The sequence below is a fragment of the Oncorhynchus gorbuscha genome, linkage group LG06 (genome assembly GCF_021184085.1).
Source record: "Oncorhynchus gorbuscha isolate QuinsamMale2020 ecotype Even-year linkage group LG06, OgorEven_v1.0, whole genome shotgun sequence".
Taxonomy (NCBI): domain Eukaryota; kingdom Metazoa; phylum Chordata; class Actinopteri; order Salmoniformes; family Salmonidae; genus Oncorhynchus; species Oncorhynchus gorbuscha.
In genome coordinates this window covers 98544240-98556495 of record NC_060178.1, presented here as the reverse complement: position 1 = coordinate 98556495, position 12256 = coordinate 98544240, and the positions used below count along the sequence as shown (strand labels likewise).

The window sequence follows — 12256 nt, the reverse complement described above, 5'->3', positions numbered from 1 at the left end:
AGCAGCAGAGACAGAGGAGGAAAATGTAGAGAGGAGGGAGTGAAAGGATGCCAGGTCCGCAGGGAGGCGAGTTTTCCTCCATTTCCACTCGGCTGCCCGGAGCCCTGTTCTGTGAGCTCGCAATGAGTCATCGAGCCACGGAGCGGGAGGGGAGGACCGAGCCGGCCTGGAGGATAGGGGACATAGAGAGTCAAGGGATGCAGAGAGGGAGGAGAGGAGGGTTGAGGAGGCAGAATCAGGAGATAGGTGGGAGAAGGTTTGAGCGGAGGGAAGAGATGATAGGATGGAAGAGGAGAGAGTAGCGGGGGAGAGAGAGCGAAGGTTGGGACGGCGCGATACCATCCGAGTAGGGGCAGTGTGGGAGGTGTTGGATGAGAGCGAGAGGGAAAAGGATACAAGGTAGTGGTCGGAGACTTGGAGGGGAGTTGCAATGAGGTTAGTGGAAGAACAGCATCTAGTAAAGATGAGGTCGAGCGTATTGCCTGCCTTGTGAGTAGGGGGAAGGTGAGAGGGTGAGGTCAAAAGAGGAGAGGAGTGGAAAGAAGGAGGCAGAGAGGAAAGAGTCAAAGGTAGACGTGGGGAGGTTAAAGTCGCCCAGAACTGTGAGAGGTGAGCCGTCCTCAGGAAAGGAACTTATCAAGGCATCAAGCTCATTGATGAACTCTCCGAGGGAACCTGGAGGGCGATAAATGATAAGGATGTTAAGCTTGAAAGGGCTAGTAACTGTGACAGCATGGAATTCAAAGGAGGCGATAGGCAGATGGGTAAGGGGAGAAAGAGAGAATGACCACTTGGGAGAGATGAGGATCCCGGTGCCACCACCCCGCTGACCAGACGCTCTCGGGGTGTGCGAGAACACGTGGGCGGACGAAGAGAGAGCAGTAGGAGTAGCAGTGTTGTCTGTGGTGATCCATGTTTCCGTCAGTGCCAAGAAGTCGAGGGACTGGAGGGAGGCATAGGCTGAGATGAACTCTGCCTTGTTGACCGCAGATTGGCAGTTCCAGAGGCTACCGGAGACCTGGAACTCCACGTGGGTCGTGCGCGCTGGGACCACCAGAGTAGGGTGGCCGCGACCACGCGGTGTGGAGCGTTTGTATGGTCTGTGCAGAGAGGAGAGAACAGGGATAAACAGACACATAGTTGACAGGCTACAGAAGAGGCTACGCTAATGCAAATGAGATTGGAATGACAAGTGGACTACACGTCTCGAATGTTCAGAAAGTTAAGCTACGTAGCAAGAATCTTATTGACTAAAATGATTAAAATGATACAGTACTGCTGAAGTAGGCCAGCTGGCAGTGGGTGCGTTGTTGACACTACACTAATCAAGTCGTTCCGTTGAGTGTAATAGTTTCTGCAGTGTTGCTATTCGGGGGCTAGCTGGCTAGCTAGCAGTGTTGTTTACGTTACGTTGCAAACCAATTGAATAGGTTCGATGTAGGTTCGATGTTTAGGTTCGATGTTTGCTAGTTAGCTATCTAACATTAGGCTTTAACTAGCAATGCAAAATGGCATTCTGAGATAACGTTACTACAGACAGATCATAAACTAAATGGTAACTAGCAAGCCAGCCATCTAACGTCAGCTAGCCGGCATCTGGCACACTCAGACGAGAGTGCTCTGAAATTGATACTTGCATAGTTGAATCTTTTGTCAAAAGTTTCTACACAATACTTTTTTTTAAAGCCACGTTGGACAGGATTAACTACACAAACTGACCAGCTGAAATAGATAGAAGTGTGCTATATGGCAGACCAATCCAAACACATCTCTCGGCATGTCCAACCCACTGTCACGCTGTTATAAATGATTCGGGAGACAGTCACAGGAATGCGTAATTTTTTGATTTATTGTACCCAAATTACGGCGTGTTGTGTAAAGGCATGGAGACTAAGACTTAACAAACACTATACAAAAACACAGGGTTGAAACCATAACAAAATAGCGAGGAGTACCTCGAATAAATAACACATGCGCACAATGATTAACACACGGGATGAGACCCGTAATCACCTGCGCAATCCACAAGGGCATGAAAGCCCAATACACACAGCACAGGTACTCACACGCACCAACAGGTGCCAGGTCGCAGTTGGCCAGGTCGCAGTTGTAAATGAGAACTTGTTCTCAACTAGCCTACCTGGTTAAATAAAGATTACATTTTTTATTTTATTTAAAACAGACATTGTAACAATAATCGACACCCCAATGGAAACCGAAGGGCACATATATACAAGTACTAGTCAATGGGAATAGGGTACAGGTGTGCGAATGAAAGTTCCGGAGGGATGCGTGACACCCACTCATTATCTCAGCCAATCATATGTAGCGGGAAGGTTGCTGGCTTTTCCTGTGGCTTAACCAACTATGCTGGTAATTTAACCATTTTATTCGTATTTACAGATGCCAAAAAAAACAATTTAGATTTTTTTTAAACGTTTACGTTCAAACAGCTCTCCTGTAAAGTAATGACCCGCGACATACGCCTAGCTTCCTGAAACAAGTCACATATAACCTACACATATATCCCAACCTTTGACCTTTGACCTACAGATTAACCTTGACTGTGACCTTATGAAGTGTCCCTCCTCCCCCTGTTTCTCTAAACAGAGCAAGAGAATGATGACAGTCATTTGTTTGATTCCGGGGAAAATATGTTTATTTTGCACATTCTGTTCTCTTATCTCCATGTTGAGGCTGCAAGTCTAAATTTTTTTAAAATTTATTTCACCTTTATTTAACCAGGTAGGCAAGTTGAGAACAAGTTCTCATTTACAATTGCGATTCAGACACCTCAAGTGTTCTGAATACTCCCTGGCATGTGGGTGTAAATAACAGAGTGCAGAGTTATTTTCTTCAAAGGCTTTTAGCCAAAACACATTGAGGAGAAGGGAACATTACGGAGAAAATGTATATGCGTATCGAATTGTGACAAATATGGCGTGCCTCAAATAGCTTATTCTCCAAAATATGGCTAAATGCATCTTAAAAATTTCAGTTACATAACAGGCTGCCATTCCTGACTGATCTTACTGTATCATTGTCTTGCTATTCAGAACAGAGGCATTCATGGGAGATGAGCTGTATTAACGAGCCTTCCCTTCAGGTTATCATAATGCTCCTGTGAAGGATCAGGTTGGTTCCGGTCCAGATCAGTGGGTCCGCTCTACAGAGTGTTCTCTCTCGAAGATTGGGAGAGCAGGCTGTTTTATGGACGGTCATAAAATATGCTGCCTCTATGCTCTGTAGTGTTCCAGTTGAATTGCAAACTGTGGAACACAGAGAGACCCTTGGACATCAAAAGTTTGAATAATTCAACAATATTTCTATTTTTGAGAATGTAGTAATGGTCCGTGGACACTTAAGGGACAGTCATGTCGAGTGTGTTGACGTTGGTGATCTCATGAAGGACAGGAAACACACATAACTGTATCTTATTACAGTTATTATTACAGTTATTTTCAGTGACGGCCTAGGAGCAGTGGGTTTAACTGCCTTGTTCAGGGGCAGAACGGCCAATGTTTTCCTCGTCAGCTCGGGATTTGATCTTGCAACCTTTCGGTTACTAGTCCAACGCTCTAACCACTAGGCTACCTGCCTCCGCGTGACTGTTGTAGCTGGAAACTGTTGTTTTTTATGGAATATCTGCATAGGCGTACAGAGGCCCATTATCAGCAACCATCACTCCTGTATTCCAATGGCACGTTGTGTTAGCTAATCCACTTTTATCATTTTAAAACACTAATTGATCATTAGAAAAACCTTTTGAAATGATGTTAGCACAACTGAAAACTGTTGTTCTGATTAAAGAAGCAATAAAACTGGCCTCCTTTAGACTAGTTGTGTATCTGGAGCATCAGCATTTGTGGGTTCGATTTCAGGCTCAAAACATCCAGAAACAAAGACCTTTCTGCTGAAACTCGTCAGTCTATTCTTGTTCTGAGAAATGATGGCTATTCCACACAAGAAATTGCCAATAAACTGAAGATCTCGTACAACGCTGTGTGCTACTCCCTTCACAGAACAGCGCAAACTGTCTCTAACCAGAATAGAAAGAGGAGTGGGAGGCCCCAGTGCACAACTGAGCAAGAGGACAAGTATATTATAGTGTCTAGTTTGAGAAACAGACGCCTCACAAGTCCTCAAAACACCAGTCTCAATGTCAACAGTGAAGAGGCGACTCCGGGATGCTGGCCTTCTAAGCAGATTTGCAAAGAAAAAGCCATATCCCAGACTGGCCAATTAAAATAAAAGATTAAGATGGGCAAAATAACATAGACTCTGGACAGAGGAACTCTGCCAGGAATGAGAGAAAGGTGAGAGAAGAGGAGGCCATGGATTGGCTGGTCTACCACGGCAGACAAACATCAAAGCTCCAGGCTTTAACAGTTTCTATCAGAGAGAAAAAGAGAAAGAGAGAGAGAGATAGAAAGGGAGCATGAGAGAGAGAGTTGAAGTGCAGGAGGAGAGAGAAGATGAAGGGAGAGGAAAGAAAGGAGGAGGTCGAAAAGGAGGAGAGAGGGAGGGGGATGGGGATACTTTACCTAATGAGAGAGAAGCCTGTTGGGATAGTGTGAGCAGGATGGAGAGGGAGAGAGGGAGGGGGATGGGAATACTTTACCTAATGAGAGAGAAGCCTGTTGGGATAATGTGAGCAGGATGGAGGGAGGAGAGAGGGATGGGGATGGGGATACTTTACCTAATGAGAGAGAAGCCTGTTGGGATAATGTGAGCAGGATGGAGGGAGGAGAGAGGGATGGGGATGGGGATACTTTACCTAATGAGAGAGAAGCCTGTTGGGATAGTGTGAGCAGGATGGAGGGAGGAGAGAGGGATGGGGATACTTTACCTAATGAGAGAGAAGCCTGTTGGGATAGTGTGAGCAGGATGGAGGGAGGAGAGAGGGATGGGGATACTTTACCTAATGAGGAGAGAGAGAGGGGCGGAGGAAGAGGAGAGAGAGAGGGAGGGAGGAGAGGGGGACGAAGGGAGGAAATAAAACATCTTAAAGGAGGATACTTCTGTCTATAGAACCTCTGTCTATAGTACCTCTGTCTATAGTACCTCTGTCTATAATATCTATATCTATAATATCTCTGTCTATAATACTCCTCATAAAGGGAGCGGGAGATTGGGCGAACATCACATTTTAGAGGAGACAGTAGCATTCAGTTTATTTCTGAAATGTGATGTGGGATAGCTGGCTGGACTGTGCATTAGTACATCTAGTGTTACCATCACATCCCTGTTGAGGCTGTGGTCTGACGTTGTTGTAGACATCCCTTATAGTCATGAAGATTTCCTGTTTTGACTGGCTTGGAGGCTGCAGCTCCCACAGCTGGGCCAGAGAAGAAAAAAAAAACACACACACACACACACACACACACACACACACACACACACACACACACACACACACACACACACACACACACACACACACACACACACACACACACACACACACACACACACACTTACTTACTTACTTCTAATCCCATTGAAGTTAGTGGCCACAGAGCTGGCCTTCAGACACAGCAGTGTCAGTGTGAAGGCTTTCTCTCCTTGAATAAGATATTTGTCTGCAGAGTTAATTATTTCACAGGGTCTGGGTGGAATCTGGCACAGCCCCGCAGAGGGAGGGGAGCAAGTCCATGGAACAGTCATTCAGAGGGGGTTGAAGGACAGTTCCATGGAACAGCCATATTGCATCCCTCCATTCCGCTCTCCTCTCTAACCTTTACTGTGAACTAACTCACCCTGGCTTGACAGCCAAACCGCCTCAAGATGCTGGCATGAGCTAATATAATGTGTGTGATTCAAAGCTAACCGTTTCTTTCTCACCTCTCCTGCTCTGTCCCCACCTGCCCGCTTCATACACACCCTCAGCCACCAGCTGGGCTCAGCTGGAGGACGTGACCTACCTGGAGGAACAGAGACACACTCCGCTGAGCATGTCCATGCACATGAACCGACAGAACACACACACTGGGGCAGGACGCGCTCAGACCGACCTCAGAGGTAAGACAGTAATGCTATAGCCCTTCAGAAGAGACGGATCCCAAATCATACTCTGTATACTGTCATGCACATAGGGCTCTGGTCAAAGGGCACAATATAGGGAACTGCCTAATCTGCAGATATAACACACATGGACAGACACCTCTCCTCAGTCTAGATATAACACACATGGACAGACACCTCTCCTCAGTCTAGATATAACACACATGGACAGACACCTCTCCTCAGTCTAGATATAACACACATGGACAGACACCTCTCCTCAGTCTAGATATAACACACATGGACAGACACCTCTCTCCTCAGTCTAGATATAATACACATGGACAGACACCTCTCCTCAGTCTAGATATAACACACATGGACAGACACCTCTCTCCTCAGTCTAGATATAACACACATGGACAGACACCTCTCCTCAGTCTAGATATAATACACATGGACAGACACCTCTCCTCAGTCTAGATATAACACACATGGACAGACACCTCTCTCCTCAGTCTAGATATAACAGACATGGACAGACACCTCTCCTCAGTCTAGATATAACAGACATGGACAGACACCTCTCTCCTCAGTCTAGATATAATACACATGGACAGACACCTCTCTCCTCAGTCTAGATATAATACACATGGACAGACACCTCTCCTCAGTCTAGATATAACACACATGGACAGACACCTCTCTCCTCAGTCTAGATATAATACACATGGACAGACACCTCTCCTCAGTCTAGATATAACACACATGGACAGACACCTCTCTCCTCAGTCTAGATATAACACACATGGACAGACACCTCTCTCCTCAGTCTAGATATAACACACATGGACAGACACCTCTCTCCTCAGTCTAGATATAATACACATGGACAGACACCTGTCTAGATATAATACACATGGACAGACACCTCTCCTCAGTCTAGATATAATACACATGGACAGACACCTCTCCTCAGTCTAGATATAATACACATGGACAGACACCTCTCCTCAGTCTAGATATAATACACATGGACAGACACCTCTCTCCTCAGTCTAGATATAATACACATGGACAGACACCTCTCTCCTCAGTCTAGATATAATACACATGGACAGACACCTCTCCTCAGTCTAGATATAATACACATGGACAGACACCTCTCTCCTCAGTCTAGATATAATACACATGGACAGACACCTCTCTCCTCAGTCTAGATATAATACACATGGACAGACACCTCTCCTCAGTCTAGATATAATACACATGGACAGACACCTCTCTCCTCAGTATAGATATAACACACATGGACAGACACCTCTCCTCAGTCTAGATATAACACACATGGACAGACACCTCTCCTCAGTCTAGATATAATACACATGGACAGACACCTCTCCCTCAGTCTAGATATAATACACATGGACAGACACCTCTCTCCTCAGTCTAGATATAATACACATACACATGGACAGACACCTCTCTCCTCAGTCTAGATATAACACACATGGACAGACACCTCTCTCCTCAGTCTAGATATAACACACATGGACAGACACCTCTCTCCTCAGTCTAGATATAATACACATGGACAGACACCTCTCTCCTCAGTCTAGATATAATACACATGGACAGACACCTCTCCTCAGTCTAGATATAATACACATGGACAGACACCTCTCCTCAGTCTAGATATATAATAGTCTAGATATAACACACATGGACAGACACCTCTCTCCTCAGTCTAGATATAATACACATGGACAGACACCTCTCTCCTCAGTCTAGATATAAACACACATGGACAGACACCTCTCCTCAGTCTAGATATAACACACATGGACAGACACCTCTCTCCTCAGTCTAGATATAACACACATGGACAGACACCTCTCTCTCAGTCTAGATATAACACACATGGACAGACACCTCTCTCCTCAGTCTAGATATAACACACATGGACAGACACCTCTCTCCTCAGTCTAGATATAACACACATGGACAGACACCTCTCTCCAGACACCTCAGTCTAGATATAACACACATGGACAGACACCTCTCTCCTCAGTCTAGATATAACACACATGGACAGACACCTCTCTCCTCAGTCTAGATATAATACACATGGACAGACACCTCTCTCCTCAGTCTAGATATAATACACATGGACAGACACCTCTCTCCTCAGTCTAGATATAATACACATGGACAGACACCTCTCCCTCAGTCTAGATATAATACACATGGACAGACACCTCTCCTCAGTCTAGATATAATACTGGACAGACACCTCTCTCCTCAGTCTAGATATAATACACATGGACAGACACCTCTCTCCTCAGTCTAGATATAATACACATGGACAGACACCTCTCCTCAGTCTAGATATAATACACATGGACAGACACCTCTCTCCTCAGTCTAGATATAATACACATGGACAGACACCTCTCTCCTCAGTCTAGATATAATACACATGGACAGACACCTCTCCTCAGTCTAGATATAATACACATGGACAGACACCTCTCCTCAGTCTAGATATAATACACATGGACAGACACCTCTCCTCCTAGATATAATACAGGACAGACACCTAGATATAATACACATGGACAGACACCTCTCTCCTCAGTCAGACACCTCTCTCCTCAGATATAATACACATGGACAGACACCTCTCCTCAGTCTAGATATAATACACATGGACAGACACCTCTCTCCTCAGTCTAGATATAATACACATGGACAGACACCTCTCTCCTCAGTCTAGATATAATACACATGGACAGACACCTCTCCTCAGTCTAGATATAATACACATGGACAGACACCTCTCTCCTCAGTCTAGATATAACACACATGGACAGACACCTCTCCTCAGTCTAGATATAACACACATGGACAGACACCTCTCCTCAGTCTAGATATAATACACATGGACAGACACCTCTCTCCTCAGTCTAGATATAATACACATGGACAGACACCTCTCCTCAGTCTAGATATAATACACATCAGTCTAGAGATATAACACACATGGACAGACACCTCTCTCCTCTAGATATAACACACATGGACAGACACCTATATAATACACAAGGACAGACACCTCTCCTCAGTCTAGATATAACACACATGGACAGACACCTCTCTCCTCAGTCTAGATATAATACACATGGACAGACACCTCTCTCCTCAGTCTAGATATAATACACATGGACAGACACCTCTCTCCTCAGTCTAGATATAATACACATGGACAGACACCACTCTCCTCAGTCTAGATATAACACACATGGACAGACACCTCTCCTCAGTCTAGATATAACACACATGGACAGACACCTCTCTCCTCAGTCTAGATATAATACACATGGACAGACACCTCTCCTCAGTCTAGATATAACACACATGGACAGACACCTCTCTCCTCAGTCTAGATATAACACACATGGACAGCCACCTCTCTCCTCAGTCTAGATATAACACACATGGACAGACACCTCTCCTCAGTCTAGATATAACACACATGGACAGACACCTCTCTCCTCAGTCTAGATATAATACACATGGACAGACACCTCTCTCCTCAGTCTAGATATAATACACATGGACAGACACCTCTCTCCTCAGTCTAGATATACTACACATGGACAGACACCTCTCTCCTCAGTCTAGATATAATACACATGGACAGACACCTCTCTCCTCAGTCTAGATATAATACACATGGACAGACACCTCTCTCCTCAGTCTAGATATAATACACATGGACAGACACCTCTCTCCTCAGTCTAGATATAATACACATGGACAGACACCTCTCTCCTCAGTCTAGATATAATACACATGGACAGACACCTCTCTCCTCAGTCTAGATATAACAGACATGGACAGACACCTCTCCTCAGTCTAGATATAATATACATGGACAGACACCTCTCTCCTCAGTCTAGATATAACAGACATGGACAGACACCTCTCCTCAGTCTAGATATAATATACATGGACAGACACCTCTCTCCTCAGTCTAGATATAATACACATGGACAGACACCTCTCCTCAGTCTAGATATAATACACATGGACAGACACCTCTCTCCTCAGTCTAGATATAACACACATGGACAGACACCTCTCTCCTCAGTCTAGATATAATACACATGGACAGACACCTCTCTCCTCAGTCTAGATATATAATACACATGGACAGACACCTCTCTCCTCAGTCTAGATATAATACACATGGACAGACACCTCTCCTCAGTCTAGATATAATACACATGGACAGACACCTCTCCTCAGTCTAGATATAACACACATGGACAGACACCTCTCTCCTCAGTCTAGATATAATACACATGGATAGACACCTCTCTCCTCAGTCTAGATATAACACACATGGACAGACACCTCTCCTCAGTCTAGATATAACACACATGGACAGACACCTCTCTCCTCAGTCTAGATATAACACACATGGATAGACACCTCTCTCCTCAGTCCATGGTAGCCAGATGATGAAGTGTCCTCCTGCACTATACTAGAGTGCTGTTGTGCTAGTCAGATGGTTGCCAGATGCTGAAGTGTCCTCCTGCACTATACTAGAGGGTTGTTGTGCTAGTCAGATGGTAACCAGATGCTAAAGTGTCCTCCTGCACTATACTAGAGGGTTGTTGTGCTAGTCAGATGGTAACCAGATGCTAAAGTGTCCTCCTGCACTATACTAGAGGGTTGTTGTGCTAGTCAGATGGTAACCAAATGCTGAAGCGTCCTCCTGCACTATACTAGAGGGTTGTTGTGCAAGTCAGATGGTTGCCACATGCTGAAGTGTCCTCCTGCACTATACTAGAGGGTTGTTGTATTAGTCAGATGGTAACCAGATGCTGAAGTGTCCTCCTGCACTATACTAGAGTGTTGTTGTGCTAGTCAGATGATAACCAGATGCTGAAGTGTCCTCCTGCACTATACTAGAGGGTTGTTGTGCTCGTCAGATGGTTGCCAGATGCTGAAGTGTCCTCCTGCACTATACTAGAGGGTTGTTGTTTTAGTCAGATGGTAGCCAGATGCTGAAGTGTCCTCCTGCACTATACTAGAGTGTTGTTGTGCTAGTCAGATGATAACCAGATGCTGAAGTGTGCTCCTGCACTATACTAGAGGGTTGTTGTGCTAGTCAGATGGTAACCAAATGCTGAAGCGTCCTCCTGCACTATACTAGAGGGTTGTTGTGCAAGTCAGATGGTTGCCACATGCTGAAGTGTCCTCCTGCACTATACTAGAGGGTTGTTGTATTAGTCAGATGGTAGCCAGATGCTGAAGTGTCTTCCTGCACTATACTAGAGGGTTGTTGTTTTAGTTAGATGGTAGCCAGATGCTGAAGTGTCCTCCTGCACTATACTAGAGGGTTGTTGTTTTAGTCAGATGGTAACCAGATGCCGAAGGGTCCTCCTGCACTATACTAGAGTGTTGTTGTGCTAGTCAGATGATAACCAGATGCTGAAGTGTCCTCCTGCACTATACTAGAGGGTTGTTGTGCTAGTCAGATGATAACCAGATGCTGAAGTGTCCTCCTGCACTATACTAGAGGGTTGTTGTGCTAGTCAGATGGTAACCAGATGCTGAAGTGTCCTCCTGCACTATACTAGAGGGTTGTTGTGCTAGTCAGATGGTAACCAGATGCTGAAGTGTCCTCCTGCACTATACTAGAGGGTTGTTGTGCTAGTCAGATGGTAACCAGATGCTGAAGTGTCCTCCTGCACTATACTAGAGGGTTGTTGTATTAGTCAGATGGTAACCAGATGCTGAAGTGTCCTCCTGCACTATACTAGAGGGTTGTTGTATTAGTCAGATGGTAACCAGATGCTGAAGTGTCCTCCTGCACTATACTAGAGGGTTGTTGTATTAGTCAGATGGTAACCAGATGCTGAAGTGTCCTCCTGCATTATACTAGAGGGTTGTTGTATTAGTCAGATGGTAACCAGATGCTGAAGTGTCCTCCTGCATTATACTAGAGGGTTGTTGTATTAGTCAGATGGTAACCAGATGCTGAAGTGTCCTCCTGCATTATACTAGAGGGTTGTTGTATTAGTCAGATGGTAACCAGATGCTGAAGTGTCCTCCTGCATTATACTAGAGGGTTGTTGCGCTAGTCAGATGATAACATTTACATTACATTTACATTTAAGTCATTTGGCAGACGCTCTTATCCAGAGCGACTTACAAATTGGTGCATTCACCTTATGACATC

General features: G+C 45.0%; 1 pseudogene; it reads left to right on the top strand.

Moving 5' to 3' along the window:
• The window catches only part of LOC124038602, a 273183-nt pseudogene that overhangs the window by 155146 nt on the left and 105781 nt on the right, over nucleotides 1-12256 (top strand).